This window comes from Bos javanicus, chromosome X (assembly GCF_032452875.1).
Source record: "Bos javanicus breed banteng chromosome X, ARS-OSU_banteng_1.0, whole genome shotgun sequence".
Lineage (NCBI taxonomy): Eukaryota > Metazoa > Chordata > Mammalia > Artiodactyla > Bovidae > Bos > Bos javanicus.
Window position 1 is genome coordinate 52,202,790 of NC_083897.1, and position 15,724 is coordinate 52,218,513.

Genomic DNA, 15,724 nt, shown 5'->3' on the forward strand with positions numbered 1-15,724 from the left:
ATGGGGTCACCAAGAGTCAGACATGACTGAGTGACTAAAACAACAACAACAGTGTGCACATAGGGAATATAGTCAATAACATTGTTATAAGTTTGTATGGTGACCAACGATAACTGGCCTTATGGTGGTGATCACGTCGTAACATTTAAACTATTGAATCACTATGTTGTGGTGCACCTGAAACTAATATAACATTATACATTAATAACTCAACTTTTATAGAAAACATAGGTTTGCTTTTTTTAATTTTATTTTATTTAACTTTACAATATTGTATTGGTTTTGCCATATATCAACATGAATCTGCCACAGGTATACATGTGTTCCCCATCCTGAACCCTCCTCCCTCCTCCCTCCCCATCCCATCCCTCTGGGTCATCCCAGTGCACCAGCCCCAAGCATCCAGTATCATGCATCGAACCTGGACTGGCGACTCGTTTCATATATGATATTATTCATGTTTCAGTGCCATTCTCCCAAATCATCCCACCCTCTCCCTCTCCCACAGAGTCCAAAAGACTGTTCTATACATCTGTGTCTCTTTTGCTATCTCACATACAGGGTTATTGTTACCATCTTTCTAAATTCCATATATATGCGTTAGTATTTTGAAAACAACCTAGACTGGAAGAAACAATCATATCAAATTCATAGAAGGAGATGAAATACAGAATCAAAATGATGATCTTTTTATAGTTGCTCTCATCTCAGGGCTCATTTTTAAATAGGCTCTTCATAATTTATATTTTTTATTAGAGTCCACAATCTGCTAAGTAAAAGCAGCAATAAGATATTTCATAAAGTATCATACAATTTACATCTTATGAACTTATTTTCATAAAAAATTAAGTGCATATTCATACTGGCTAACCTAAAAATGATATGACGCATCTATGCTCTAAAATAATGTATAAGAGATTTAGTTCCATCACTAAAAATAATCCCCTCACTACATTTTTTACGTATTTTACAGCAAAAAGATTGTGCTCTTAATAAAAAAGATCCACAGACTAATTTAGAATGTAAAAAATAATTTTATAAAAAGCCCAAGAAAATCTTTCAAGTCCACTTTTATTCTCCTTTTTCCTCTTCACATACAAAACTTCTCCACACACTGCATTTCTTACAACTATAAAGTCATTTGATGTTGGTCAGGTACCATTTTCTCTCCTAAAACTTTGCTGGCATCAAAATATGACAGTTAACCAGTGTTAAATCTATAAAATATTTATATAGGGCAGCACATTAAGCTTTAGATGCTTGGCAATTAAACCACATAAAAATTGGACAAGACCCCCATTCTATATGTTCAGAATCAGGTGTTCACAGTCCCTATCGGCTGCCTGTATAAAGCTAAACAGGCAGCAGAGGCAACCGGCAGTTACTTTGAAAGACATAGAACACTATGATCTGGAAGCACATTATTAAGTGACCATAGTGTCATGTAGCACCCCCGCCTTTGTCCAAGGTGATCTCATAATTCTAGAATGGCAGGTCCAGCTGATACAAAACAAAGACAGACAACACAACATTTAGTCTGTGGAGACACCCTAACTCATCACTATGCACACACTGATTCTGAACACAATTCGTCCTGAAAACTTGTCAAGAACACGCTGATGTTTTAGATTGAGTAAAATCCATCTGCCTTGCACTTCACTGTAACTTTTTTGACAGTACTCCATGGGTCAAAGGTAATCTAGATGGCAACTAATGACTGTAGATGCCTCATATGCAGTTTTTTTCTCATAATATGGAAAATATTTTAATTCCATTGGGAAGATAAGTTAATACAGTTGCTATGTTTTCATCCTTCAAAATATATTCTATAGTTGATTCTCTTTGAAGCTTTAATCCAATTACTTTGCTCATTTTCACATGAATACAAGGGTTTCCTCTGATATAGCCAAACTCAGGATCATCCACAGTGCTGCATGCTTGAAGTAAGGCAATAAGAAACATGACATACAACATAAATTGGACTTCTCTGTTCAAAAGGCACTTCATCAGGGCAAACTGTGAGATTCTTTCATTTTTCCAAGTCATATGGCTTTAGGTCTTCAATGTACCCTTTATAGGAGTCTGGATCAGACAAACTAAATGAATATTCCAACACAGTCACTGATTTTGGAAAAAAAATGTAAGTCCTGGACTATCTGGTCATGGTATTTTGGAAACTCATGGTTCAGATTCTGCTACAGCCCACATTGTGAATGAGAAACATGCAGCCAGGAACCCATGGGTAAAAAAAGAGCAAGATCAAACCTTTTTAAAGGGTCTTTTCACTGCTCAAATACAAGAGCATTTTCGTGTATGATGTACTTGTATGACTAACTCACTACTGTACATTCAGGCAAATCACATACTCAAGACTCCTCTGACTGGTTGGGGTGGCAGTGTGAGTCACAAGCCAGCTGCAGGAGTGGAAATTTTCTCTTTCTGGGAGTGGGGCAGGGTCTGGCTTCCTTGAACTGCTTAGTGCCTCCACAAGGACCTCTCAGGACAAAGGCGGGCTGCGTACAAAGGAAGCCCATGGTGCTCCGGTCACAGGCTCCGGGCTCCAGGAAAGGGTCCCCCAGCTTCCCGGCGCCACTCAGGAAGGGAGGCTCAGGTTCACTGGAGCTGTCTTAGAGGCTGCCTACCGCAACATCATTTGCTCATCTCTCTATATTTTGGTTCCTGAGAATGCTTTCATATATCATGAGAATTAGCCCTAAATAATTTCCAAGTATTTAACCATTTCAGACAAGCTTTGCTGGGATGTTGTTGTTTGTCATAGACTGCTTTAAATTTTTCACTAATAGAATCCTTTAAAAGTAATACAGCTGGGCTTCCCTGGTGGCTCAGTGGTAAAGAATCCACCTGCCAATGAAGGAGTTATGGGTTCCATCTCTAGTTCCAGGAAGATCTCACATGCCTCTGAGCAACTAAGCCCATGCACCACAACTACTGGGCCTGTTCTCTGGAGCCCAGGAACCACAACTATGGAAGCTGGAGCACCCCAGAGACTGTGGGAGAAGGCTCTGCAGTGAGAAGAGAAGCTGCACCAGTGAGAAGCCCATGCGCCGCAACTAAAGTAGCCCCCTCTTTCTACAGCTAGAGAAAGCCTGCAGGCAGCAATGAAGATCCACTGCAACCAAAATAAACAAATGCAATTATTTTTTAATTAAATAAGTAAATAATTTTTAAAGTAATACAGTTCACTATAAAAAATAACAGAAAAGCATTATCCTGGCCACCATTGGTTGCCCAGCGAGATTAGAGTACTCAGAGCTTGTAGCGTTGGGACACAGTGAGAAAACTTTAGAGTAATTCCAGGTTTCTGGAAACATAATTTCTGAAACACGGCTGTTTCTGGAATTACTGATTTGCTGAGCAGGCATTTATAAGACAGTTTCCTTGATTTACTTAACCTCTCCTAATTTCCCATAGCCTGGTCTGAATTAAGGGTTTAATAAGAAGTAGCTTGACAAAGAGCTCTTAAGATCAATGGAAATCTTGGGAGCCTGGGGCTTAATCCTGCACCTACAGGGCTCCCCACATGGTGAAATCACAATGCTATACAAACTGTTCCGTGGACCAGTGACTGGTCCCCTCACACTTTAGGAGAGTGAAATAGTGTCAGCCACTCTCTGAGTCTGTGGCCCCAGACATGGGCCTGGGCACACTGCACACTGTGTCGCCTTTGTTGTGACCCCGGGCCACATATCTCCACAGTCCTCTCAGCTCACGGTGATTTTCCAGGTACTCATAAAAGGTAAATGTCACTTTTGTTTATTATTATTCTCATCAGTAGTTCTCCAGCTGTGATCCCCAGACCAGCAGCGTCAGCATCACCTAGGAACTTGTTAGAATATTCTTGGCCCTCAACCAGAGTTGAGTGTTTATACAACCTACAGATGACACAAGGTAGTTTGAGAACCACTGCTCTAAATCTAGAAATGGCTGCTAAAATTGTATATGTTATCACCTCTCTGAACCTCAGTCTTCTCAGTGGATAGGACAAAATCCCCCACTTTACCACAGTGGTGTGAGGAATAAAAGGGAAATCCTTTGCAAATGGTATCTGTTGACACTTCTGTGTTTTAAGACAAATTACCTCCTGGAGCTGGGAAAATAATAGAAAATCCTTATACTATTTCCTTTTTTAAAAATGCTGCAACTGTCCTAAAAAAATACAGTCTTTAAAAAATGTGCTTTCTTTTCCTCCTGACTTTATCTTCCAGGAGACTATAATAGTGAGAAGATCTATTTTTAAATGTCTTGCACACAATAGGACTTCAACAAACATTAGTCCTGGCCTGCCCTGCTTTCTCTCTCACATAAAACTAACGTAGAATAAGCTACATTGACATAAACTACATAGAATATAGATATCAGAGACAGCATCTGGAAATGTAAGCAATAAGTAAAGTATACATAAATCTGCATAATGTATGAAACTTTGGTGTAAGTGTATTCATTGTAGGAGGAGTCCTAAGAGAAGAAAATACTCTGGCCATTTCCTTTTATTCCAGGTGGTTACTTGGCCATATTAGTTTAGCTCAAGTTTAACACTGGAGAGGAATCATTTCTGTCTGATCAGTGTGGCTAGAGGTTTCACTTGAGCCATAGGCCTAATACAAACATTGCCATCTTGCCTAGAACATTGTCTGCAACATACCACCCTCTCAGTACATAAGAATGAATGAATGAATTAATGACAGTGACTCTTGAGCTCAGTCTCTGGATGATCACCCATCTCTTCATACAGAAGGCTGCAATCATGACCTCTGGTAAATGGAAAGAAACGGGAGTTTTTTAAATATTTTTTAAAATTATTTTTGGCCTCTTGACATGTGGCATCTTAATTCCCAGACCAGGGATTGAACCCATGCCCCCTTCAGTGGTTAGAAATCTTAACCACTGGACCACCAGGGAAGCCCATGAAGCAGGTTTTGATGACCTCTGTGTATCAGGCTTTGTTCTAGGTGTTCGAGATACATTAGTGAACAAAACAAAATGTTTTCCCTCTATTCAGCTTACATACTAAATTCTAAAGGTGTAGAGGATGAAGCAGACAATATACACCATAATGTCAGGTAATGATAAGTGCTATGAATGTGTATGTGGTTATGAGGCTTAGCAAATAGAATTATCATTCTGTCAGCAGATTAGAGAAATGACTGATGCCAGTTCTGAGGTATTTAATGTACAAGGTAAGTCTAGAATATCTTGTCATATCATTTAGCAAAGAAAGTAAAAGTGAAAGGGAAGTCGCTCAGGTTGTGTCCGACTCTTTGCGACCCCATGGACTGTAGCCTATCAGGGTCCTCTGTCCATGGGATTCTCCAGGCAAGAATACTGGAGTGGGTTGCCATTTCCTTCTCCAGGGGATCTTCCCAACTCAGGGATCAAACCCGGGTCTCCTGCATTGCAGGCAGGCGCTTTATCATCTGAGCCACCAGGGAAGCCCAGTGGAGGGGAAGTTGTCAAATCTTGCAAAATTACATACGGCATTTTCCCCTTTACCCAGTAATCCCACTTCAGGGAATGTATCCCAAGGATACACTGGCAAAAATACAATAAGGAACATGAGTAGACTATTCACTGCAGTTCTATATATAATGGCAGAAAGTTACCTAAAAAATTCATCAGTAAATGACTGAGAGTATTATGTAGCTGTAAGAAGGATGAGGAATATATACTCTATATTCTACTTTGGAATTGACACCTTGGTATATTGTTAAGGTGGGAAAGAAATAAGTGGAGAAAAGCAAGTATTACTATAATATGCTACCATTTATCTAAAAAGGAAGAGAGGGATAAGTACTGTCATCTAAAAAAGATGTACGACTTGAGAGTTGTGAGTTAAGTTTTACTTGGGGCAAAATGAGGACTGCAGCCTGGAGGCAGCATTTCAGATAGCTCTGAGAGACTGCTCCAAAGCAGCAGTGGGGGAAAGTCAATATATAATGTTATGGTGAAGGGGGAGTTCAATACCACGAAGTATTCATTTTACAAAAGGATTTTTGTTACTCATGAGGGTATGATAGCACCATGAAGGGATTTAGTGCTTCTCTAGATATGAGGAGATGTAAGGATTGAGATCATAAAATCTGTTCCTAAAAACTTCCAACTATCTAAAGACCTGTCCCACCAAATTCCCTGGAGCACAGAGTGCCTCACTCCACCCTGAACTCCCTCAGGGATTGTTGAAGGTCAACAGCTATAGCAGCACAGGGTTCAATCTCTGTAGAGGCAGATGGCAAATGCCTTTGTTGCTCAGTCATTGGCAATGCTCTTCAGTTCAGTCAGTTCAGTTGCTCAGTCATGTCCGACTCTTTGCAATCCCATGAACCGCAGTATGCCAGGTCTTCATGTCCATCACCAACTCCTGGAGTCCACCCAAACCCATGTCCATTGAGTTGGTGATGCCATCCAACCATCTCATCCTCTGTCATCCCCTTCTCCTCCTGCCCTCAATCTTTCCCAGCATCAGGGTCTTTTCAAATAAGTCAGCTCTTTGCATCAGGTGTCCAAAGTATTGGAGCTTCAGCTTCAGCATCAGTCCTTCCAATGAACACCCAGGACTGATCTCTTTTAGGATGGACTGGTTGGATCTCCTTGCAGTCCAAGGGACTCTCAAGAGTCTTCTCCAACACCACAGTTCAAAAGCAGAAATTCTTCGGCGCTCAGCTTTCTTCACAGTCCAACTCTCACATCCATACATGACCACTGGAAAAACCATAGCCTTGACTAGATGGACCTTTTTTGGCAAAGTAATGTCTCTGCTTTTGAATATGCTATCTAGGTTGGTCATAACTTTCCTTCCAAGGAGTAAGCGTCTTTTAATTTCATGGCTGCAATCACTGTCCGCAGTGATTTGGGAGCCCAACAAAATAAAGTCTGACTGTTTCCCCTCTTTCCCCATCTATTTCCCATGAAGTGATGGGACCAGATGCCATGATCTTCGTTTTCTGAATGTTGAGCTTTAAGCAAACTTTTTCACTCTCCTCTTTCACTTTCATCAAGAGGCTTTTTAGCTCCTCTTCACTTTGTGCCATAAGAGTGGTGTCATCTGCATATCTGAGGTTATTGATGTTTCTCCCAGCAATCTTGATTCCAGTTTGTGCTTCTTGCAGCCCAGCATTTCTCATGATGTACTCTGCATATAAGTTAAATAAACAGGGTGACAATATACAGCCTTGACATACTCCTTTTCCTATTTGGAACCAGTCTGTTGTTCCATGTCCAGTTCTAACTGTTGCTTCCTGACCTGCATACAGGTTTCTCAAGAGGCAGGTCAGGTGGTCTGGTATTCCCATCTCTTTCAGAATTTTCCACAGTTTATTGTGATCCACACAGTCAAAGGCTTTGGCAATGCTCTTGGTAAGTGCCAATTTGTGGTTGACAGTAAGTAGACGACAGAGATAGACAATGATAGATAGATAGATTCCTGATATTAAATTAAAATGATGGGCAGACTTCTCATCCAATTTCATCTGGTTCTCCCATTGCTCCCATCTTGGGCCCCTGGAGTTCAGGCTATGGAATTGGCAGCAGCAAAGTACCCCAGCTTTGCTAAGACCCCTGGGCACCCAGCCATACATCTTCCCCATTGAAGCCACCATCTAGATTTCTAAGAGGGTCAGTTTAGCTGAAGAGGCAATAAGGAAAGAGGCCAAGAGGAGATTCACAGATTATAGCCAAACCTGTCCCTTCCAATGTTGAAACTAAGCCAAAAACAAAAGGCAACAAGAAAGAATAAAGCTTCAGGAAAAATGTGCAAACAAGAGGCAAAGGAGGAGAAAAATGGAAATCTACTAGGACTGGGGTGGTTAACCAAGACACTAAAGACTGCAGGAAAGAAGAAACAACAAAAAAAGGAGAGCATGGCCTCTGATGCAGCAGGATATAAAGAAGTCAAGTCAGTCTGGCAGACTTAAACCAAGTCTTATCGGTGGTCCCAGCACCTTCTTCCTTCAACAATATGGAGAGAAGGTTGTTTTTTTTTTTTTTTTTAATCACCTATTTAAAATATGCAAATATTTGGTAGTTTCAGATACATATTTTTTAATATAAATTTATTTATTTTAATTAAAGAAGGAAGAAATTCCACTTCATCTTATTTAAAAAGCATGTTCAGATAAGTATAAATGCTTCTTTTTGTAGGTGAAGTCATGAACTGGCTGTTTGTTTTTCTGTAAAGCCATAAATTAGTGAGATATTGAATTAAAGGAAGCTTTGACTGCCTGTGTGTCAGCTTAGCATTCCATAGACTGAAGGCAAGGGTAGTGTTTACATCCTGTTACACAAAGTCTATCTAAATGGTAATTTAGGGCCACAATCAGGCAGTTAACTTGTCATAAATAATTAAAACCATTTATTTATGTTGTTTCATCAATTATTGGATCAGAAAGCAAAGAAAGCTGTCAAAGACAATTTGGATAATGTCAAAAGCATTTGGGAATTAACTTGAAAAGGGCCACAATGCCAATTAGAATATAATTAAGAATTGCCGAGGTCCAGCCCCGGCTGATCCAGGGTATTCGAAGGGGAGACGGCGTCGGCGACTATTTATTTATTTATTCCTCAAAGATATAAAGAATAATAGAATGAGGATAGCTCAGTAGGAAAATTCAGTGGAGAAAAGAAGCTGAGTAGCTTGGTTTACGCGGAAAATCAATATAACCCGTGACACCAGGTTAGCTCTGACCACGGAGGCCGCAGGCACCCTCTCGAATAGCGGAAGGTGCCCCACCTTAGACACCTTCTCGAGTGGGTCTTAGAAGCCCAGGCAAATAAATGGTCTCAGAGGATATCCGCGCTCCAGATGGAGACTCAGCTGGAAGTTAAGGGGAAGAATGACATGGGGAGACCAAGCTTTGGTGAGCAAGGCCTGTAGCTTTATTTTCAACAGGGGCTTTTATACCGTAAGTTACACATAGAGGATAATAGGGGATGCAAAGTCAGCAGTTTTTGATCCTTATCAAAAACCAGGGTTTCTTTCCTGCAGATTTATCGTATACAAATGGTTTAGGTGATTTATATCATCTTCTGGCCAGAAGGCCTATTAACATTTTATGACTCTTGACAAAGACTTATCAACAAAGACTTATTTTCTCCAAGAGTAATTATTTTAAGGTTTGGCGCCATCTTCCGAATTTTATCTTCCGAAGATAAAATTGCATTCCTATAGGGCGGATGTGTAATGGGTTTACAACAAAGGAAAGAATTTATTACCTTAAGGGTCTAAACTTACTAACACCAAGGCCACTACTTATTTTTTCTACATACCAACTATATTAATTAATACACATTCAAGGATACAATTCAGGGGATGTGAAAACTTGGCAACAAGCATTGGCTCATCAATGAAATCTTTTGCTAGTTTTATTCTGACAGTTTCTAACTCTCTGAGAGGCTCTAAGCTATTTAAATATCTAAGTTTCCCGTGCCTCTCGAGGCTGGGAGACTGTAAACAATCGTATGCATAGCTGTAGGAGTCCGGGTAAATTTGTCAGGCGAGTTAGAGAGCCATCTGAGGGGTTTGGATTTAAACACTCCTAATTGCCCAGGAACTTTATTAATTGGAGCTGTAAGTTAACTCTTTGACAGAGAGAGCAAGATGGTGGTGGGGGACAGCCCCCAGTAAAGTCAGAGGTGAGAGCACAAAGCAATAAAGTAGGCAGACTCTGGTTTTTTTGGGGGTAGATGCTCGAGAATATCTGGGGGGACTCCTGAGGCTCGATCCCGCCTTTGCGTATGCCGAGCCTCCTTCCTCATGACCTTTGTCACGAGTGGAATGCCTCACCGGCTCCCGGCAAAGAATAAAAACTGCAGTCACCTCATGAATTGAAACACATCAAAAATGTTAAAAACCAATGAGGTGATAACGATTCCAAAAAATATATCCATTGGTCACCTTTACAGGATGCTGCTAAGAGAATCCAAGCTGCCCCTCAGAGTGATAAAATAGTTTTCGAGAGGAATTTTTCCTTTATAGACATATCCCAACTAGTAAATGAACACCATCTTATAAACCCTTAATGAAATAATGAATCTGGGTAATGATTATCAATGGCCTAGAATATCCTAGAAAAGAGACTCAGCCAGATATTCTGTACCTCGCGATGGAAACATACACAAAATTTATGAAATATTCCTGCTCCCCAAAAATCAATCTTGAATCAGATCAAAGCTCTAGTCTACCAGCTTACAGGAAGTATAAGGAACAAAAGAATATGCTAATCAACATTTCAGAGATATGATCAGCAAAATCCAAAATGTGAGAAACTTTACAGGATAAACAACCTTTTTCTTCAACAAATAAATTGAAATAATAATTTTAAAATAAAAACAGAGACAGGGAACCAATAAATTGAGAGACCTATGAGACATCAATGAAATACAACATATGGAGCTTATTTGATTCCTGTTTCAAACAAACTATAAAAGAAAAATTAGTCATTCAGGAAAATTGGAATATTAAATAGAAATATCATAATATTAAGAAATATTGTTAATTGTTTTATGTTATTCATATCCAACGATTTCTTTAAAGTCTATACTGTTTGGATGGATTAAATATGATTGACTATAAATTGATAATTACTGAAGTTGGTTGGTGAGAATATGGTAATCCATTACTATCTACTTTTATGTATATATGTTTGAAAAGATCCATAAGAAAAAATATGAAGCATACATCTATAGTGTCCCTACTATAAATAAATTCATGTCCTTACTAAGAGTTGAACTCATCCTGAACATAATAGCACCATTGCTCTAGTTTGGTAGAAATGCAATAACAAGGTCAGAAAAAGAAGTATAATTAAATGAATTATGAAGGTCAAGCACAGCAAGTAAAAAAAAAAAAAAAACATAAGCTAAACCCTTTGGCCATCCATAGGCACTAAAGATATTAACACGATAAAAGGAATACTAGAACTTTTCGGGCTTCCCTAGTAGCTCAGATGGTAAAGAATCTGTCTGCAATGCCGGAGACCTGGGCTTGCTCCCTGGGTGGGGAAGATCCCTGGAGAAGGGAATGGTTCCTCACTCCAGTATTCTTGCCTGGAGAATTCCATGGACAGAGGAGTCAGCTGTGGTGTTGGAGAAAACTCTTGAGAGTCCCTTGGACTGCAGGGAGATCAAACCACTCAATCCTAAAGGAAATAAACCCTGAATATTCATTGGAAGGACCGATGCTGAAGCTGAAGCTCCAATAATTTGGCCACCTGATGCCGACTCCTTGGAATAGACCCTGATGCTGGGAAAGATTGAAAGCAGGAGGAGAAAGGGACAACAAAGGATGAGATAGTTGAATGGCACCACTGACTCAATGGACATAAGTTTGAGCAACTTCCAGGAGATGGTGAAAGACAGGGAAGCCTAGCATGCTGCAGTCCTGCAGTGGGGTCACAAAGAGTAGGACACAACTGAGTGACTGAACAACAACAGAACTTTTCAGATATTTTTGCAATTGTATTTGGAGATTTACCAGATGCATTGGTAAGAGAATGATGACAGCAAGTTAATTCTTCTAAAAACCAAATTTGATCATCTGTAGTCTCTACCATCACCCCTAGTCTCCTCCTCTGCCTTTCTTCTCTCAGTAACAGCTGCCGTTGTCTCATCTTGAACCAGTCATTCAAGCCAAAAACCTGAGAATCATTGACTCCTTCTCCCTCATTCTCCACATCCAATTCTTTACCAAGAGCTGTTAATTTGCAAATAATTGTAAAATACTTCTACTTCTCTCCATCTCTACTTCTATAATCCTAGCAAATGCCACCATAATTTTTCATCCACACTACTGCAATGGCCTCTCAATTCTTTTAGCCATCCCTCCACTCTTGCCCCCTCCAATCAATTCTCAGCAGTGCAGCTAGAATGTTTGCAAAATGTAAATCCTGTCAGGCTCATTTCCCTGCCTAAATCCCTTCTATGTCTTCTGCTGTGTCTTGAGATAAATACCAGAATCTTAAACATAGTATGGCTTCCCAGATGGCTCAGTGGTAAAGAATCTGCCTGCAATGCAGGAGACACAGGAAATGTGGGTTTGATCCCTGGGTCAGAAAGCCCCCTGGAGGAGGGCATGGCAACCCACTCCAGTATTCTTGCTGGGAAAATCCCATGGACAGAGGAGCTTGGTGAACTATAGTCCATGGGGTTGCAAAAAGTTGGACGTGACTGAGCACGCATGCAAACATAGTATATAAGGCCCTGCATAATCTGGTTCCTGTTACCTCTCCAGCCTCATCTCCCACCATTTTACCTCCCACTCTCTGCAGTCCAGTCACAATGACTTTCTGTTCTTCAACTGCATCACACTCCATCTATGTCAAAGTCTTCATGCATATGGTTACCTCTGCCTGGAACTCTTGCTCACACCCTACTTTCTGACCCTATTCTTCTGGATAACTCTTATTTATCTATCAGATGGCAACCTAATATCTCTTTCTAGAAGTCCTCTAATCCTAACTCCTCTACTCCCAGATAAGGTAAACTACCCTTCCTATGTGTTAGCGGAGTACTTCTCCCATCATAGCCTTTATCACATTGCATTACAATTATTTTTTAATTTAAATAAAGTTTAATATAATTTTCTCCCATTAGACTCTAAGCTCTATTAGGGAAATACTCAAGTATAACTTGTTCACTATTTTATTTCCAGCATTTAGAGCATTGAATGGTAAAATTTACTCAAAAAAAATTGTTAAAACAAAAGACAAATATGTCCTTTGTTGTTTTGAGGGGTTCCCTGTTCTGAAAGTGACACAACTGCTTTATTATTAATAATGAAGAGAATGGGGATATTGGTTTAAAAAACACCAGAAGTGCCTAAGTGTTACAATATTTTCATGTCCTGATGGTCCACCTATCCACAGACTGTGAGGCATTCTATCGATAAGGTCTATGCTAAGAGTAAGTTTACACATTATGAGTGTCTGCTGTTTAAGGCCAATTGTACTCTGCATCCATTCCTGTCCAGTATCTTAGAGACTTTGCTACATCGCTAATCTCTCTCTAATAGATCATAGTACATGCCCAGCGACCCCACAAACTATAGCCCTCCAGGCTCCTCTGTCCACGGGATTATACTGGAAAAAATACTGGAGTGAGTTGCCATTTCCTTCTCCAGGGTATCTTCCTGACCCAGGGATTGAACCCAGGTCTCCTGCGTCTCCTGCATTGGCAGGAAGATTTTTACCACTGAGCCACCTGGGAAGCCCAATAGATCATAGTAGCATCTAAGAATGCTCTAGTATCACTTACCTTTGAAAGCCCTCCCTTGACCCATATTCTTCTCCACTCAATTTCTCAAAGTTCTTGAGAGCAAAATTTTTCTAAGGAATTATCTATTTTCATTGATTCCTCTTCCTAATCTCCCATTCACTGTTCAGTGCACTCTGGAATGGCTCCTGTCTATATCACACCACTGAGCATGCTCTTGTCAAGGGTACTGAAGACCTCTATGTTGCCAAATCCGATGGACATATCTCTGTTGTCTTCTTACTTGATGCCCTAAGAGCTGATGAAGCCCTTTTTGAAACAGTTACCTCTCTTGAATTCTGGGATATCACTGACTACTAATTTACCTCTTATCTCACTTGTCCTTATCAGTCTCCTTTGATGGATTCTTCTATATGTTGGGGTTCCTCAGGGATCTTTTCTTGACCCTCTTCTTATGTCCCACTCTATATATTTTCCTTAAAAGTCATTCTCATGATACTGCTACTGCTAAGTCACTTCAGTCGTGTCTGACTCTGTGCGACCCCATAGATGGCAGCCCATCAGGCTCCCCCATCCCTGGGATTCTCCAGGCAAGAACACTGGAGTGGGTTGCCATTTCCTTCTCCAATGCATGAAAGTGAAAAGTGAAAGTGAAGTCGCTCAGTCGTGTCCAACTCTTAGCGACCCCATGGACTGCAGCCTACCAGGCTCCTCTGTCCATGGGATTTTCCAGGCAAGAGTACTGGAGTGGGGTGCCATTGCCTTCTCCTTCTCATGATACTGGTGACTCCCAAAACCATAACTCCAGCCCAGTCCTCTCTGCTGAGCTTTAAATTCATATACCTGACTGCCTACTGGACATCTCCACTTAATGTTCTCTGAGTACTTCAAACTCAAACATGTCTTATGGTAGAGTCATTATCTTCTTTCCAAATGTGTGCTCCTTTTCAAATGTTACCTATCTCATGAGCACTACCAACCAATCACTTGCAGAAGCTAGAAAACCCAAGTAATTCTTGATTTATTCTTCTCCTTTATCCCTAATCTGCCACAAAACTATTTCTATAGCATTAATATTTTTTGACTCTCTCCAAATATCTTTTCCCCATCCCCAGAACCAGAAGCCGTAAGAATTAAATAATATTGTGGTACTCTCATTTCTACTATAATTCAATAGTACGAAACTCACATGTATGTCAAAATTAAAACAGCTTCTGACAAAGACTCCCTCCTTGACCAAACTTTAATTAGGCTTCCCTGAGCTCTCTTCTCGACTAAGACTCAACCCCAGCCTACCTTTAGCAAAGAATCCTGTTAAGATAGTTTGCAAAGAATATCCATACCCTTGATGTCTCCTCTTAGTAATTTTCTATCCAGTGACCCCCCTCACTGTGCTCATAGGCTATAAATCCCCAGTTGTCATTGTTGTATTTGGAGTTTAGATCAGTCTCTCTCTCTTACTGCAATAGTCTTTCCTCTCTTGCAATAATTTTGAATAAAGTCTTCCTTACCATTTTAACAAGTGTTAAATAATTTTTAACATTCGTTCAAAATTTATTGATTGCAAGCTTAATAACTTCATCATAACTAATTTTTTCTTTTTCTTGGTTCTCCTACATTGCTAGTGTCCTAAATATGTACTTAGTCCGCCTACTAGGAAATTTAACACTATTCACTCCTACACTTAAATTCAGACTATCAACACTTAATTCCAAAGCAACATATTTCCTATGACATTGATTAATTTGTATTTGCTGTTTCTTCTACCTGGAATCCCTTGGTCTGTCCTGTGCATTTGATAGACTAGCTTCAGTTTTCCTTTAAATCTCTTAGACATAATTCACTTTGGGATGACTTCTAACCCAATAATGTGCTAGAATTAACTTGCCCTGACTTTTAACAGCCTATTTATGTTCAGTGACATCATTTGGTAGCTTGAAACTGGTGATAATGGAAGCATTTACACCATAAAAATCAGCATGCACTAACAAATCAGGGCATTTTCCCCCCAGAGAACTGATTGTTAAACTTTAACCAGTACATTTAACTGCCCTGCCTCCTCCAAATTTGGTTTTATGGCTCTGCTATGGGCTCTGATGATAACCCTAATACCCATCACTATGCACTGCAGGTTACTTATCTGTGTCTCCCTCCAGGCTGAAATTTTCTTGATGGTAGAGATACTATACATCTAGAATCTTATCCAGTGTTTGGCTCACAGAAGTTACTAATTAGTATTATTCAGTTCAGTTCAGTTCAGTCACTCAGTCGTGTCCGACTCTTTGCGATCCCATGAATCGCAGCATGCCAGGCCTCCCTGTCCATCACCAACTCCCGGAGTTCACTCAAACTCATGTCCATCGAGTCGGTGATGCCATCCAGCCATCTCATCCTCTGTTGTCCCCTTCTCCTCCTGCTCCGAATCCCTCCCAGCATCAGGGTCTTTTCCAATGAGTCAACTCTTCACATGAGGTGGCCAAAGTATTGGAGTTTCAGCTTCAGC

At 40.3% G+C, this 15,724-nt stretch overlaps 1 pseudogene; it reads right to left on the reverse strand.

Annotated features, from left to right (window-relative positions):
• Positions 1–1,550: 1,550 nt before the first annotated feature.
• LOC133242578 (sodium/potassium-transporting ATPase subunit beta-3-like) lies at positions 1,551–2,534 on the reverse strand (annotated as a pseudogene).
• Positions 2,535–15,724: the final 13,190 nt, after the last annotated feature.